General features: G+C 48.8%; 1 non-coding gene across 1 annotated transcript; it reads right to left on the bottom strand.

The window, feature by feature from the left end:
- Window positions 1-12,614: 12,614 nt before the first annotated feature.
- Window positions 12,615-12,723, bottom strand: LOC125624563 (U6 spliceosomal RNA). Its single transcript, XR_007353348.1, has one exon. It is a non-coding gene; the product is annotated as a U6 spliceosomal RNA (small nuclear RNA).
- Window positions 12,724-14,991: the final 2,268 nt, after the last annotated feature.

Genomic DNA, 14,991 nt, shown 5'->3' with positions numbered 1-14,991 from the left:
AAGACTTTAGTGAAGACTGAAAAGGCATTAAACTTATGGCTGGAAGACATGAGTAAACGTATGCCTATCGATGGCAACACGTTGCGAGAAAAAGCTCTTCGTCTCTATGCGCTGTTCAAACCTCCCACCGAAGAGGGACAGCCTTCTGATGAGAAGGAATTCAAAGCCAGCCAAGGTTGGCTTAACAGTTTTAGGAACCGCTTCAACCTCAAAAATGTGCAGACTACTGGTGAAGCTGCATCTGCCAATGAAGAGGCAGCAAAAGCCTATCCCGAACAATTAAAGAAAATCATAGACGAAAAGGGCTATCTTCCAGAACAAGTTTTTAATGCTGACGAGACTGGGCTCTTCTGGAAAACAATGCCCAACCACACTTACACTTCGAAATCAGAAGGACAAGCCCCTGGCTTCAAAGCAGCTAAAGACCATGTAGACTGTGTTGTTTTGTGGCAATGCAGCTGGGCATTTAATAAAGCCGGGCTTGCTCTACAGGGCTGCAAATCCCCGTGCCCTAAAAGGCAAGAACAAAAATCTCCTGCCTGTGTTCTGGCAACCAAATAAAAAGGCTTGGGTGATGGCAGCATTGTTTCTGGATTGGTTCCCCAAGTGTTTCATCCCGGAGGTCAAGCGGTACCGCCAAGAGAAAGGACTTGACTTTAACGTGTTGCTGATCATAGATAATGCTCCTAGCCACCCTGCGGCACTCTGGCTTGCGTCTTGCTCCCTTTTTTATTCTTCCGTCTCTCTCTCTTTTTGACTACACGCGATTTTCGCCTTACGTGCTGACTTTAGAACCTAACCCCCACATAAGATGTGACTCCATTGTATTCCTAGCCTTGCTTGCTTCCTGACTCCAGTTCTGATCCTCAGTGCTGTTCTTGGTTGCTGACTTCAGCTCTGACCAATACGCATGACTGCCCATGCCGTGCTCCATGACAGCACCAGCTGTCACCCCCTCTCCTGCCCTCCACCAAGTGTGTACTTGGAGTACCTCTATAATACAGCAAGTGCTGTAGTCTCCAGCAGGTGCACATGTCTCTCAACATGGGAGGGAACATGGAGATGTTTTCACTGATCTGAATGAACAGACACTGACTTGCCCAGGAACAAACCCTGACAGAAGGTCCAGGGGCTCTGGAAGCCGCGGCTGTAGCATGAGCTCTCGGGGCTTAGGCTCCCCAGCTTGGCAACCAGAAGCCCAGAAAGCCCCCAATTCCAGTGTGTGAGGCAAAAGGCTGGAAAATGGCTGTACAAAGTGTTCTGTGACAGGCTCACCCTGCATAGCAAAGAAACCTAATTGAATGGGCCTGCATCCGTGTGCTCTTTCCACATTATTTAAAACAAACACAATGAAAGGGGGTAAAGATCATTTGCTCATACAGCTCCTCCTGCAGCCAGAGCTCTCAAGGCTTCCATGTTCCATGGCGGGATGGACCTTGTTAGTCATCAGCTCACCCAACATGACGGAACCATAATACAGATCAGTTGGAACAATGCAAGTAAACTGGCATACGCAGATACATTTAATATTACCTGAGCAATGCATCAAAGAGCTTTAAATATGAGCAACACATTTAAAGCAGTGAACATAAACATCTGCCCATACTGGACATGTGCCTGGTGTTGGCTCAATAGTTACTGAAGTAGCAGCTGGAACTTTTCCTGGTAAGCCTTGATTTACAGAGTAGGGCCCAGATCCTCCCAGGGGAGTTAGGGACCTAAATATCTTCAAGGATCTGGGCCAACAATCTCCAGGCCCATCTCAACACTTAAGGCCCCATCCTGCAAAACCTTTTCCCACCAGGTATTCCTATTAACTTCAGTGGTGGCTGTTTGCTCGAGTCAAGATTTGCAGGATCAAACCCTTCATTCCTCTAGGATGACCTCACTGTCTGGCCAAGTCCCCATCTTTGGCTTTCAGTATTTCCTGAACCAGACGCTCTCTGCACAGAAATGATTCAGTGCGCAGTCTACTCCAGCCATTCAGCTGACTGCCTGAGAGCGGCAATCAGCACAGATCTCTCATCTAGTGCCAGGGCAGGAGTGCAATTGCCTTCAAGGGTTAAGGATTTCCTTCAGACTTCCTCTTTGGAAGGAATCTGGGGATCTGCTTCCTACTTAAGCCCCTGGAGACATGAAAGAAAGCCTGTTTTGCCAAGAAAGTTCATCAGTTTTGGCACAAGCGAGAACAATTTTGTTTTGATTTGGTTGGATTCCCTCCCCCTCCTTTCTGGTACATTCTTTAGCAGCATTAAGCAAGTGCTGATTCAGTCCTCAAAGAATGAAGTGTTCTAACCTGGCTGGCACCGCTGGACTAGTCTCTATCTTCCCATTTGGTCCACGTCATGTCAGCACGTGTTGAGAGGAGGGGGAGAAGGGAAAGCTGCCGGGATCTCTGATGCTATTACAGTGAGCAGAAATCAGCTGGATTTTCACCTGGAGCCCTTGGCCCGCCTGAGCCAATGGTGGTTAACCCCTTCCCTGCCAGGAGATTGTGCATACAATGTGATTCAATAAACAAGGGATATGGGGAATTGCTAACCAAAGGACAATCAAAGGTCTGCCCCAGGGCTTCACACACAGAAGGGGGGGGTGTAAACACAGAAGAGATGCGTGGGCTTCACACACAGAAGGGGGGGTGTAAACACAGAAGAGGTGTGTGGGCTTCACACACAGAAGGAGTGTGTGGGTGAATGAGAGAGAGACAGAAAGAGAGGGTGGTTGTAATGTGTCTCTCACTTCAAAATGTATGTAGGTATAGAACTGCAAATACAGTAAACATATAGCCAAAACCATGGGGCTGGCCCGCTTCGGGCACATCTGCCCAGCCATCGGCAATGAGTCTCAGATCCCAAACTGACACACTCAGGCTCACGCTACAGTGCTAAAAATAGCTGCATAGAGGGTGCAGCTCCAGCTCTGAAGCCCATCCCAGTCCCTAGGCCTCAGAGCCTGGGCTCCAGCCGGAGTAGCAATGTCTACACACCTATTTTTCGCTCAGAGGCTCGCTACCCTGCGTTGGGCGGAGTCTCAACGACCGGTCCGTGGACCAGCGCCAGTCCCTGAGATCTCCCTGATACAGTTTCGGAAGGCAGCAAGCTGGTCCCTGGTATCAAAAAGGTTGAAAAACACTGGTGTAGACGTACTCCTAAAGGTTAAAAGCCTGCTGCTGGTACTGATTAATGAAGCTACTCTTTTAGCTCAAGTGGAAGAGGCTGAATTTTAGGAGCTGAAGGGCCGCAGTTCGACCCCTCCTGATGACTCACGGTGCAGGCCATTACATTTGGTTTTCCAACCATAGCAGCAGATAGTGCTATTGTAATGGTGCTCACAGGGCTTGTTGGATATGGACACCGACGAAAGGGTTAAGGGGTTGGAAGCAGCATCCTGCTCATACCATCTGATCAGCCAATCAGAGTTTATTTGGATGATGTAATGCAGAGGGTCTCAAACTATGTCCCATGGAGCTCTGGGACAGCTGGCTGGCCACATAGTGCTGGTTCCTCCTGGTTTCCTCCTGCTTTTACATGTGCCCAGCCTGGAGGCCTGTAAAAGAAGCTGCAAACAAGGCAGAGGAGCCAGCAAAGCTGCTTGCCTTAGGGATTGCTGCTAGATACACTGGGAAACAGGAGCTGCCCGTAGGCACTAGCAAGCTCAGTTAAGCCCAGTTGAGTTAATCTCTTAATTCTTAATAAACTCAGTTGTGTTTCCAGTTCACCAAGTCTCGACTCTTTAATAACTGTTGTTCCAAAGGCAACGGGGTAATGCTCCCCTTTCTGGCTAGCCAGAGAGCAAGAGGGGGTTTGGGATGGCGTCCCGTTAACACAAGTCAGGATGGAAAGTTGGGGATCAGTGGTGTCTGGCAGCAGCATATGGAACTAGAGAGCTGGCGAGATCGGAGACAAGGGCAGTGACAGAGCGGGCATAGGAAGGGAGAGGATGTTAATAGGAAGCGGGGCCATGAATGTGAAGGGAATGGGGCCAGGGAAGTGGAAGTGCAGCCAGGGAAGAAAAAGGGAACGAAGAAAATGTCCCTGCAGAACCAGCTAGAAAGGGACTAGGAGAGGGAAGACCTGAGCAGCTGCAACATCCTCTATTGTGGGAACTCTGCTTCTATCAGGATCCGTCCGCCCCCAAAAATGAAAGCAGGAGAGGAAAAGGAGAATGGGAATGCACCTGGGGAGGTGAATACAGCTTCGGGTAGTGTCTCTCACTGCACTGAGCGGATGAAGGGCTAGAACAGCTGCTTTCTGACCAATCATTTAGTTCAATGTAAAATCTATGGGCAAGATCCTGTTACAGTTACACCTGTGTGAATCCAGGGAACCTCTAGTCAAGCCAGTGGAGTCATTCCGGATTTACACCTGCATAACTGAGAGCAGAATCTGGCCCTTCCCCTGGAGTAAATTCTTGCCTCAAAGACAATGAGCCAGACCCCTGCTCCCTCTAGGCCCTTTCTCTCTGCCAGCACTGCATACTTGAGAGGAAGGTGCAAAACAATTGGTCATTATCAAAAGCGTTCACATTTTTGTCGAAAAACTGAACATGCAAAAAACAAAAGCAAAAAGGGGTTTTCAGCAACCAAAACTTGTTGTTTTTCACATTTCTGAGAAAATTTGGGATGCAAATGTTCATTTTTGTTATTTTTTGCAGGTGAAAAAATTCATTCCCCAACCAGACCTATCTATCTGTCTGCATTTCCAGCTGTCCACCATGGCGGTATCGGACTATCAGTGTCTTGGTAACATGATGGATGGAGAGACACAGAGAAAGCATTTGATCAGTAAAATGATTTGGGATAAAATTCTCTTTCTTTTACCATTTGTGACTCAGTATGGGAACATGCCTGACACCAGCATAATGACATGGAACTGGTACCCTGTTCAGGTGCATTCTGTCATATTCCATGGAGGTGATCCTGGTGCCAGGATACCCTCTGCTGGCACTGATGAGATTAAGCACCTACCACTGCAAGGATTCTTTTAACACCCAGTAAAAGCAAGAGCCTTTGCTTTGCAAGCAGTTCATTAATCAGTAAGCCTCATGACACTCCTGCAAGGTAGGTAAGCGTTATCATCGTATTTTACAGATGAACCAGCTAAGGCACAGAGAGTATGACTACACTGCATTGTAAACCTGGTGAAACCCGGGCTTGTGGATTCGTTTCCAAGCCCTCGCTTGAGCATCCCACACTTCATTGTAAACCTCAGCTTACAATTGCAGGACCTGGGACTCACAGCTGTGCTTTCACATCCATACTGAACTGCACAGACCTGACTCGAGTCTACATTTTGAGCTGCATCCACACTGCAAATCAACAAGACTAGGATCCAAGACACAGCGGGACTCGGGCTCTAACCCACCCTCCTACCAGAGTCCTAGGAATCAAGTCCTGAGTACTTGCTGAACCGAGTGACTGATTTGTGTGTGGATGGAAGGGGGGCTTGGGCTCAAACCTGAATCAGAGCCCTGGCTCTGTATGCAGTGTAGACATTCCCGGAGAGGTTAGGTGATTTGCCCAAGTTTGCACAGTGGCAGAGGTGTGAATAGAAAAATCCATGAGTCCTGACTCCCAGGACCCTTCTCTAACCACTAGATAACACTGTTTCTCCCAAACAAATTTAAATATGTGCCTTAGTCTGTTACGAAATAAATCTGAGGTGCACTCAGTGCCAACGGTCACCTTATTTTTATGATTTACATTCCAGTTGCAACTACAGGCCTCAACGGAGACCTGAGCTCCATTGCACTAGGTGCTGTACATACCCCTAATAAGACCCCCTTCCTTGCATAACGCAGAGTCTAAAGAGACAAAGTCAGGAGGGGAAACTGAGGCACAATGAGGTGAAGGGACAGAAAGAGACTCTCAGGCTCCTGACTCCAACTCCAGTGCCCTATCAGCTCAGCCATCTTACCAAACAAGACCCTGTGTGAGGTGAGGAGTCATCCCTGAGACAATCCAGAGACAATCCACAAGCCAGGAGCCGGTCTGGAGGCTCTCAGGGCAGGTACATAGCCTCACAGGAGAAACAGCTGCTCAGTCTGCCCAGCCTCACTTCATGGCTTTGACTCTCCCCTTCCTGAGAGTGCTGGCGGACTCCACAGGCTATAGCCTTCTCCAGGCCTGCTCCAGCTCCAGCCCTGCCCTTCCTCCAGCCTAGCTTCCAGCCCGGCTCCGGCTCCAGCCCTGCCCTTCTTCTAGCCTAGCTCCCCGTCTGGCTCCAGCTCCAGCCCTGCCCTTCCTCCAGCCTAGCTCCCAGCCCGGCTCCAGCTCCAGCCCTGCCCTTCTTCTAGCCTAGCTCCTCGTCTGGCTCCAGCTCCAGCCCTGACCTTCCTCCGGCCTAGCTCCCAGCCCTGCAACTGCTTTGTTCTGGACCTGCTTTCGACTCCTGGCTCCGGTTCCTGGCCCGACTGCCACTGCTCCAACCGCTAGGCCCGACCCTCCACATCTTGGTTTCCGAAATCCCAAACCCATGTGATCACAAACAGGCTGTAGCGAGGAGGCCTCCCCCAGGGAGTGACAGGGAGGGACCCACAACACGTCCGTTGGTGGGCCGAACCAGGAGAGCCACGTCTGCCCACTGGAAGTGGAAGAGCGGGAGAGGAAGGGGAAGTACAAAAGGCAGACCATGCAGCTCCGTTGGGGTGGAGCCACCACCGGAGAGGGACGCATCCTGCCTGCTGCTGGACCCTGCAGAGGAGCTGCCTGCTGAAGACTGGCCAGTGCTCTCGGGGCCACTGGCCGACTGAGACGCTGAGGAACTGCCGGCTGCGGACTGGCCAGAGCTCCCCAAAACGATAGACACGGGAATCCCCGAGGGGGCGATTAGGAAGCAGCTCAGGGAAACCAGGCCACAGTCTGGTTGGGAGCTGGCCAGATACAAGATCAGCGTGTTGCGGGCAGATCCCTGCTGACCCAGTGGCGGACACAGTTAGGGCCCTGGCCTGGGATGCGGTGGAGTTTGGTGAGCCTGTGTCCCCCCTGTCTCCCCGCCTGTGGTGGCAGTACTCTCCCTCCTTAGGCCAGGAGGCCCTATGCTCCATGGGCAACCCTACCGGAGCCCCATAGACGCTCTTGGTGTTCTGCCCTAAGTGAAGGCCAGAGCTTACCCTTTGCTTTGCTGCCCTGGGGCTGGACCTGGGGCTCACAGACTGCCATACTGTTCTGCCCGGCAGGAGGACCGGAGCACTAGTGTGACAGGTCGGGTCATAGAAATCACCTTTGGGACTGCCACTTGATGTGCTGGGACTACCTCTGAGCCCATTTTTCCTGGCAGCTTGGGACTTCAGTGCCCTGCCTGGTTGTGCCAGACATGCTAGCCTGCTACACACACAGAACCAGGTCTGAACCACGTCCCCTAAAAGGTGCAGGATTAACTGAAAACAGTTTAAGAAGTACTCCTTTCTCCAGCACCCAGATACCCAGTTCCCAATGGGATTCATACCCCAAATAAATCCATTTTACTCTGTATAAAGCTTATACAGGATAGGTTTCAGAGTAGCAACCGTGTTAGTCTGTATTCGCAAAAAGAAAAGGAGTACTTGTGGCACCTTAGAGACTAACCAATTTATTTGAGCATAAATTGTTCGCCCTCTATAACACTGATAGAGATATGCACAGCTGTTTGTTCCCCCAGGTATTAATACTTGCTCTGGGTTAATTAATAAGTAAAAAGTGATTTTATTAAATATAAAAAGTAGGATTTATGTGGTTCCAAGTAATAACAGACAGAACAAAGTGAATTACCAAGCAAAATAAAATAAAGCATGCAAGTCTAAGCCTAATACAGTAGGAAACTAAATGCAGGTAAATCTCACCCTCAGAGATATTCCAATAAGATTCTTTTACAGACTGTACTCCCTCCTAGTCTGAGTCCAGCAATCACTCACTCCCCTGTAGTTACTGTCCTTTGTTCCAAAGTTTCTTTTAGGCATCTCTTTGGGGTGGAGAGGCTATCTCTTGAGCCAGCTGAAGACCAAATAGAGGGATTTCCAGGGGCTTATATAGTCTCTCTCTTGTGGGTAGAAACCCCTCTCTCCCCCTGTGTAGCATCACAGCTACAAGATGGAGTTTTGGAGTCACATGGGCAAGTCACATGTCCATGCATGACTCAGTTCTCTACAGGCCACATGTTAGCCCGAATGTTCCCAGGAAAGCTCAGATGTGGATGTGGATTGGCGTCTATCAAGGTCCATTGTTAGCCAAGTACTTCCATTTACCTGAATAACCCCTTCACACTATGTTGATCAAATCTGCTTTAGGTGCTTTCTATAACAAACACTTTAAAGACAAGCATAGAGCCAACACAACTTCAGATATAAAAATGATACATGCATATGAATAGGATGAATACATGCAGTAGACCATAACCTTTGCAAAGATATGTTACATGGCATTTCTAGCATAAAACATTCCAGTTATGTCATATTTACACTCACAAGCATATTTCTATAAAGCATTATGGGGTGCAACATCACAACTAGAGGAAGCTAATTCCCCCCCTTTGGGCACCTTTACAGGTATGTGACCATGAGGAGGCGTGGCCTGCCTCAGAGACTGATGGCCATGCAGCCTACACAGGTCAACATGCCCAAATAGACCATTCTGCTCTAAATTATGAGCTTCAGAAGAACAACTGCAGGCAGAAAAGATTCTTCATAACTGTCTTCTTCCTTCTGCTCTGCTGAGGGTCTAGGCAAGCTCCTTCCATCACAACTGAAAGTGATTCCTTCTGTTTAACCAGCCACATTCTGCAGGCCCAGAAAATATTCAAGGTTGACAATATTCAAGCGTACAGCGGGTTGCGTCAGCAGGTTGCGTCCTCAGAACAAAAGAGAAAGCGGCCAGCAACAGGATGTATACAGTACAGGTGGGCCAGGAGATCCAGCAGATCCTGATTTAGACTTTGAGCTTTGAGGCCATGGCTTTGGGTTCTGCAGCAACCCAGATAAACCTCTCAGTATCCATGTTATTTTCCACCACCTCAAGAATGTCTTTTAAGGGTGGCAAGGAAATAGATCTGGTTTCCTCATGCTCTTCCCGCCTTCCAGGAGATGAAGTGCTAGGAGCACATTCAATCTTGCCTTCGGTCAGCCCCATAAATGGCTCCCTTGGGCATTAAACCCCACAAGAAAGGAGAATAATCATACAAATAAACATTTAAAAACATAGGATCCTGGAGCGCCAAGGACACACCTACCTGGCAGCCTTCCCCTGAGAGAGGTACCTCTCTCACTCCTGTTTTCAGGAAGCCTGTCACCTTAGTATCTACTTTACTTTGGAGTGACAATTGGGATCCTTTGTCCTGCCTCCTACATATTCTTTGTGATACGAGCTTCCTTGTCTCAATTTGCTAATTAAATATCCTGGATAGCGGGGCGGGGGGGTTACTTGCCTGATTTATCATATTTATTACACCAGATTACACCCATTGTGAGCCTCTCTAGCAGCTGCCCTTTCCTTTATGCTCCCCAGTAACAGTCAAAGCTTCATTTAATGCTGCCTCCCTACCAGTAATAATGCCTCACTCGGGATTGTTTAGGGCAACACAATGCAAATGTAACAGCCATCATCTTGGTCACTGAACCGGGGACCTCTGGAGCATGAGCTAAACAACTCGTCTAGTAGCAGATTCCATATCATGTCTGGACAAGACATGAGGTATTGAGCTGAGCTGAACTCTTCTGTTGTGTTAAACAAACTGGGACCCCAAGAAGGGGATGTGATTGGACCATGTGAGTCTGTATCCGTTCTTCAGGGAGCTGAGTCAGGGAAAGTGAGGCAGCAGGTGGGGAAGTTGACCCCATCACAGGGATGGGTAAACTGGCGACTCCATTCCCTGGATTTTGGGGGCGGGCTGTATTATGTTCGTCCACGTACTTTCAGCCTGACTGATTTAGATTTTCGTTTAACAAAATGAGAAAGAGTCAGGTGTCCTGGAGATGCGCTTCTTCTGTAACATGCTGCCTCACAGTAACGATGCCCTCTGCCAACAGACTCGTAAAGGCACAGCACACCGAAAACGAAAGCATAGCAGCTACCTAACTACATATCCAGGTGGGGGTGGAAGCTGTCCAGATCTGAACCCCACAAAGCCATACCTGCCACTAATGTTTGGGGGATGGGTCAAACCCCAAACTGGAAGCAGGAGGCCTGTTTTCAGGGTCCAGTTCAGCCATGGATGGAGATGACTTTGACATCTCATGAGAAGAATTTGTGAGTGTTCCCAAAATTTAGCCTTGATTCGGCCCCCTAGCTTGATCTTCCTTAGCCTTAACTTGATTGGAGAACCGACTCCCCCTGCATGGGATAGAATAGCAGCCACTGACCTCAGTAGAAATTATTTGTGCCCAATGGCTGGAGGATAGAGCCATGGTATCCCAATTCTATGCCCTTTTTCCATCTCTAATCCACAGGCAAGAAGTAAATATTGGTATGTTACAGAAGGGACGATCAGATCATCTAGTCTGGCCGCCTGCATATCACAGGCCACCAACACCACCCCAGCACCCGCACACTGAACCCAACAACCAAAATCAAACCGAAGTATCACAGCCCACAGGAGACTAGAGTGATCTGTGCCACAAGCAAAGGACAAAAGGGACCCAGGTGCACCAGTGCCCAAGGCCCCCAGAATGGCAGAAAATTGATCAAGTGAGATGTACCCAGATAATCCTGGCAAGTGACCTGCACCCACATGCTGCGGAGGAAGGTTAAAACTCCCCAACTCACTGCCAGTCTGACCTGGGGGGAAATTCCTGCCTGACCCCACCTATGACAATTAGTTAGGTCCTGAGCATCTGAGCGAGAACCAGCCAGCCAAGCACCTGAGAGAGAGAACGCTTGATGCCACCACAGAGCCCTGCCCCTCCCCATCCAATGTCTGATCTCCAGCCGTGGCCAATCCTCATGCTGCAGAGAAGTAGATCAGAAAAAAAGAAACTTATGAGGAGAGGCTGAGGGAGCTGGGATTGTTTAGCCTGCAGAAGAGAAGAATGAGGGGGGATTTGATAGCTGCTTTCAACTACCTGAAAGGGGGTTCCAAAGAGGATGGCTCTAGACTGTTCTCAATGGTAGCAGAACGAGGAGTAATGGTCTCAAGTTGCAGTGGGGGAGGTTTAGATTGGATATTAGGAAAAACTTTTTCACTAGGAGGGTGGTGAAACACTGGAATGCGTTACCTAGGGAGGTGGTAGAATCTCCTTCCTTAGAGGTTTTTAAGGTCAGGCTTGACAAAGCCCTGGCTGGGATGATTTAACTGGGAATTGGTCCTGCTTCGAGCAGGGGGTTGGACTAGATGACCTTCTGGGGTCCCTTCCAACCCTGATATTCTATGGTTCTATGAAACTCAGGATACATGGGGGAAGGGGGAAGGGAATCCCTTCCTGACCCTTGCAGGTGGCCATCTGCAACCTTGAAGTATGAGCTTTTAGGAACAAAAGACATAAGACAATCCACTGATTCCTAACCTTGTATACACAGCACTTACCAGACCAAATATCAGAACCTAGCCTTACGATTTTGACCTGCGAGTCCTCAATTACACTTCATATCATGCTTTTGTAGGAATAGTCTCTTAACTGTAACTGAGCGCTGGCTGATATGGAGCAGCAGGAGTGCCTAGAGAGCCGATTATTTACCGTGTCTACCACTGTATCATCAGGATCTGCTAACGCAGGCCTGTGCACATCTCACTGAACTCAACGGGACTCTCCACACGCAGGGGGATCTGGGCTAGCAGACCCCAATGCAGGACAGGGGATAAAGGCTCCTATTAGCTTTCCAGTAGTCACTCCATTTTGACCACCTCTCCCTAACTGGGTCAAAATAAAACGGTTCAGTCTGAAATTCCTCCTGTCTGATATTCTGGCAGAGGAGCATGAGTGTAAAAAAAAGTCTTTGTGGGGAGGTTATTAATGGTGTTAGCTCGCTCTGCTCCGTCCCCACGTGCACCTTGCTTTGCACCTCCTGCCCTTGGCAGGCTCCGCACAGGGACAAGCGGTGCAAGGGAGCAATCTTGGAACACTTCTAATACAAAAAGCTAAATTAAGAGAATGAGCTTTGCCCTTCTGTGGTCCCTGGTTAGCTTCAGAATGTGACCTCCAGGCATTTCCAGGCAGCAAAAAATAAAGTTCCACAGTGAAGAGAAATTAAAATAGACCAAGTCCTATAAACGAGTCCCTTGTTTCATTAAAGTCCTCGGGGGATTCCAGTAGAGGTGTTCTTCCATGCAGCCACAGACAGAATTACAGCCCCGTTGGCTACTGTCTCGTAAGACAGAGTCTAACAATGGATAGCAACAGGTGTTGACTTTTCGTGTTCCCTGTGGGTGCTCCCCCACTTTGCCCCTTTCCCCCAGGCCTGGCCCTCACTCCCCTTCTTCCTGCCTGTGCTCTGCCTCCTCCTCTGAGGCCCCGCCCCCACCCGCCCGCTCACCACTCCCCACCGTCCCCCAAGTGCTCCCACCAGCCGCTGAACAGCTGATCAGTTTCGTCCATGGGTGCTTGAGCCCTGGAGCACCCACGGAGTCCAAGCCTGTGAGGAATAACACCAGCTGCAGGTACTTTATTTGGTGCCTAGTCAGGGACAGACTGGCTATATCATACCGGGCCAGTGCCTTACGGACCGCGTCATGAATTTGCATGTCAGCCCTACGCAGAGGCCTTGCTAATCTTCTCTGTAACATTCCAATGTCAGTATATGTGCTGCTGAAGGCTGAGCGGGAAGTTCCTCCAGGCCAGATCGTGGTCTTCTTAATGTGACCGTGCAAGGAGTGAGGGGGCAGAAGACACCCCCTTGCTCCTTTGCACGGACTAGTCATATCATGTGTGGTAGGGAGAGGCAGTCTGAAAGACCGCTACTCCCATGGGGTGGGGAGTGGATGGGCAGCGGTAAGGTGAGGGCAGCATCATGGCAGTTTCACCCGTGCACTAGGGGAAGCCATCTGTGTCAGGTGTCGGGCTGGTGCAGATTATTTCCAGACCAGAGCAAGGCCAGCATCGGATTGTGATTGTGATTGATGATTTAACTGGGATTTGGTCCTGCTTCGAGCAGGGGGTTGGACTAGATGACCTTCTGGGGTCCCTTCCAACCCTTATATTCTATGATTCTATGATTCTATGATTGTCTGGGTTAGGATCTGCTTCCCAGTTTGCTTGTGGGGCAGCACAACTATGCCTTGACTCTCGCTCAGGGTTCATGGCCAAATCCTCTGTGAGCAGTGTCCTGTTGAAATTGGCAAAACCACTCAGCATGAGGATGGCAGAACCGAGCCCTGAGGGACAAATCTGAGACCAGTGAATGCTTTGAATCTGTAGGACATTAAAAAAAAAGAAAAGGAGTACTTGTGGCATCTTAGAGACTAACACATTTAGCTTTCCAGTAGTCACTCCATTTTGACCATAAATAGGACATTTAAAGAAATTCCAAGAACAGAACATTTGACGGTTAATAGGACAAGGCCCTTACGAAATTTAGGAGTTTGAAAACTTGGAGGTAGGGTTGCTATAATCTTGGTGTAGTGCTGTACAATCAGGGCCCTATAGTGCCACCTGCTGGCCAAGCATGGTGCTGCAGGCACTCTCTGCCTCAATTTCCCCTTCCCAGGTGGGTCCCCCACAGAGGCTGGAGTTGGTGCTGTAGTTTAGCTGTCCACCCAAGTCAATCATTAAAACTTAACACCTTCCAGGATAACAAAAGTCCAAACAAACCACAAATTCTTTCACCCCACTTGGCTCCTCTTCAGCCCACCTTCTGGACTCCCTTTACAATTCTCCATGCTAGGAGGAAGCCCTTACTCCCAGGCAAATTCCTTTGTGTCCTTCCAGACCCTACTTCAAGGCCTTCCGTAAGAGCCAACCCAGCATGCTCCCTGGAGTTCCTCCTCCCCTACACTGACTTCTCTACCCTTTTATGAGGCCCAGGTGTTTATCAGGCTGTCACCTGACCCCAATTAGTTCAGCCCCCTTAGGCTGGAAGGCAGCTAATTAGGGCACAGGTGTGGCCAATTGAACCCAAGCCTCCTGGTCCTTAAAGGAGCAGGCCACTCCTTAACACCAGGATTTTAAATACCTTGTATTTAAAAATAAAATCCATGATGCCATCGCTGGGAAATTCAAAGCATAAAAGCAGGGACCACTGTTTGCATAGTGTCTACAGGAAAGGAACATGTGCGCTCCAGTTGCTAACTCTGCGTCAACTAACCAGTTCTCTGTTTGCCTAGGTTTCGATAAGGACGTCCATCACCATGGTATCTGTGCCTGTGCTGACCCTTATCGAGGGTGGCACTCTATAAATCAATCAGCTCTGTTAGAAACAGAATAAAACAAAATAAACATTGGTCAGGTTAAAAAGATCAAATATGCAGCATTTTATTTTCCAGCTTCCTGGGAAGGGTTTAAAAAACAATGGAAAGTAAGAAGAGGTCTTTCCAAACGTGGCTGACAGTTGTTTTAGGTGAAATGGGGCTGAAATGTGAGTTGCAACTGTGCACCTGCTTTTTACATTTGCCGGTCTTCCCACAGAAGAGCTCTGTGGCGCTCGAAAGCTTGTCTCTTTTCCCAGAAGAAGTTGGTCCAATAAAAGTTATATTGCCTTACCCACCTTGTCTCTCGACATTTATTCTGCAATTTCACCTCTCTTAGCCAATCAGGGCTCAGGTCTGCTGTTGAGTTACTGAACCATAACTTTATCCTTATTTCTTAGTTATGCAGTTCTCTGCATTATGATTGGCTGAGGAGTTGGGCATTTCACAAAAATTGTACTCTTCTTTCATCCAACATGCAAATCCCAGTATGCTGGCTGGCTGAGGGCCAGTATTACCCACTTGGAGAGCGGTGATTTGCATAAACTGGAATGCTTATTGGCATGAATTGCACAAAGCGCTGATTCTGTAAGGCACTTAAGCATATGCTTCATTTTAATTTGTGAGTACTCCCAATTGACCTCAATAAGACTATGCTTGAGAAATTCAAAACATAAAAGCAGTGACC

Source organism: Caretta caretta, chromosome 18, assembly GCF_965140235.1.
Source record: "Caretta caretta isolate rCarCar2 chromosome 18, rCarCar1.hap1, whole genome shotgun sequence".
Taxonomy (NCBI): Eukaryota; Metazoa; Chordata; order Testudines; family Cheloniidae; genus Caretta; species Caretta caretta.
The sequence above is the reverse complement of the archived record's forward strand: the minus strand, read 5'-3'. Positions and strand labels throughout refer to the sequence as shown.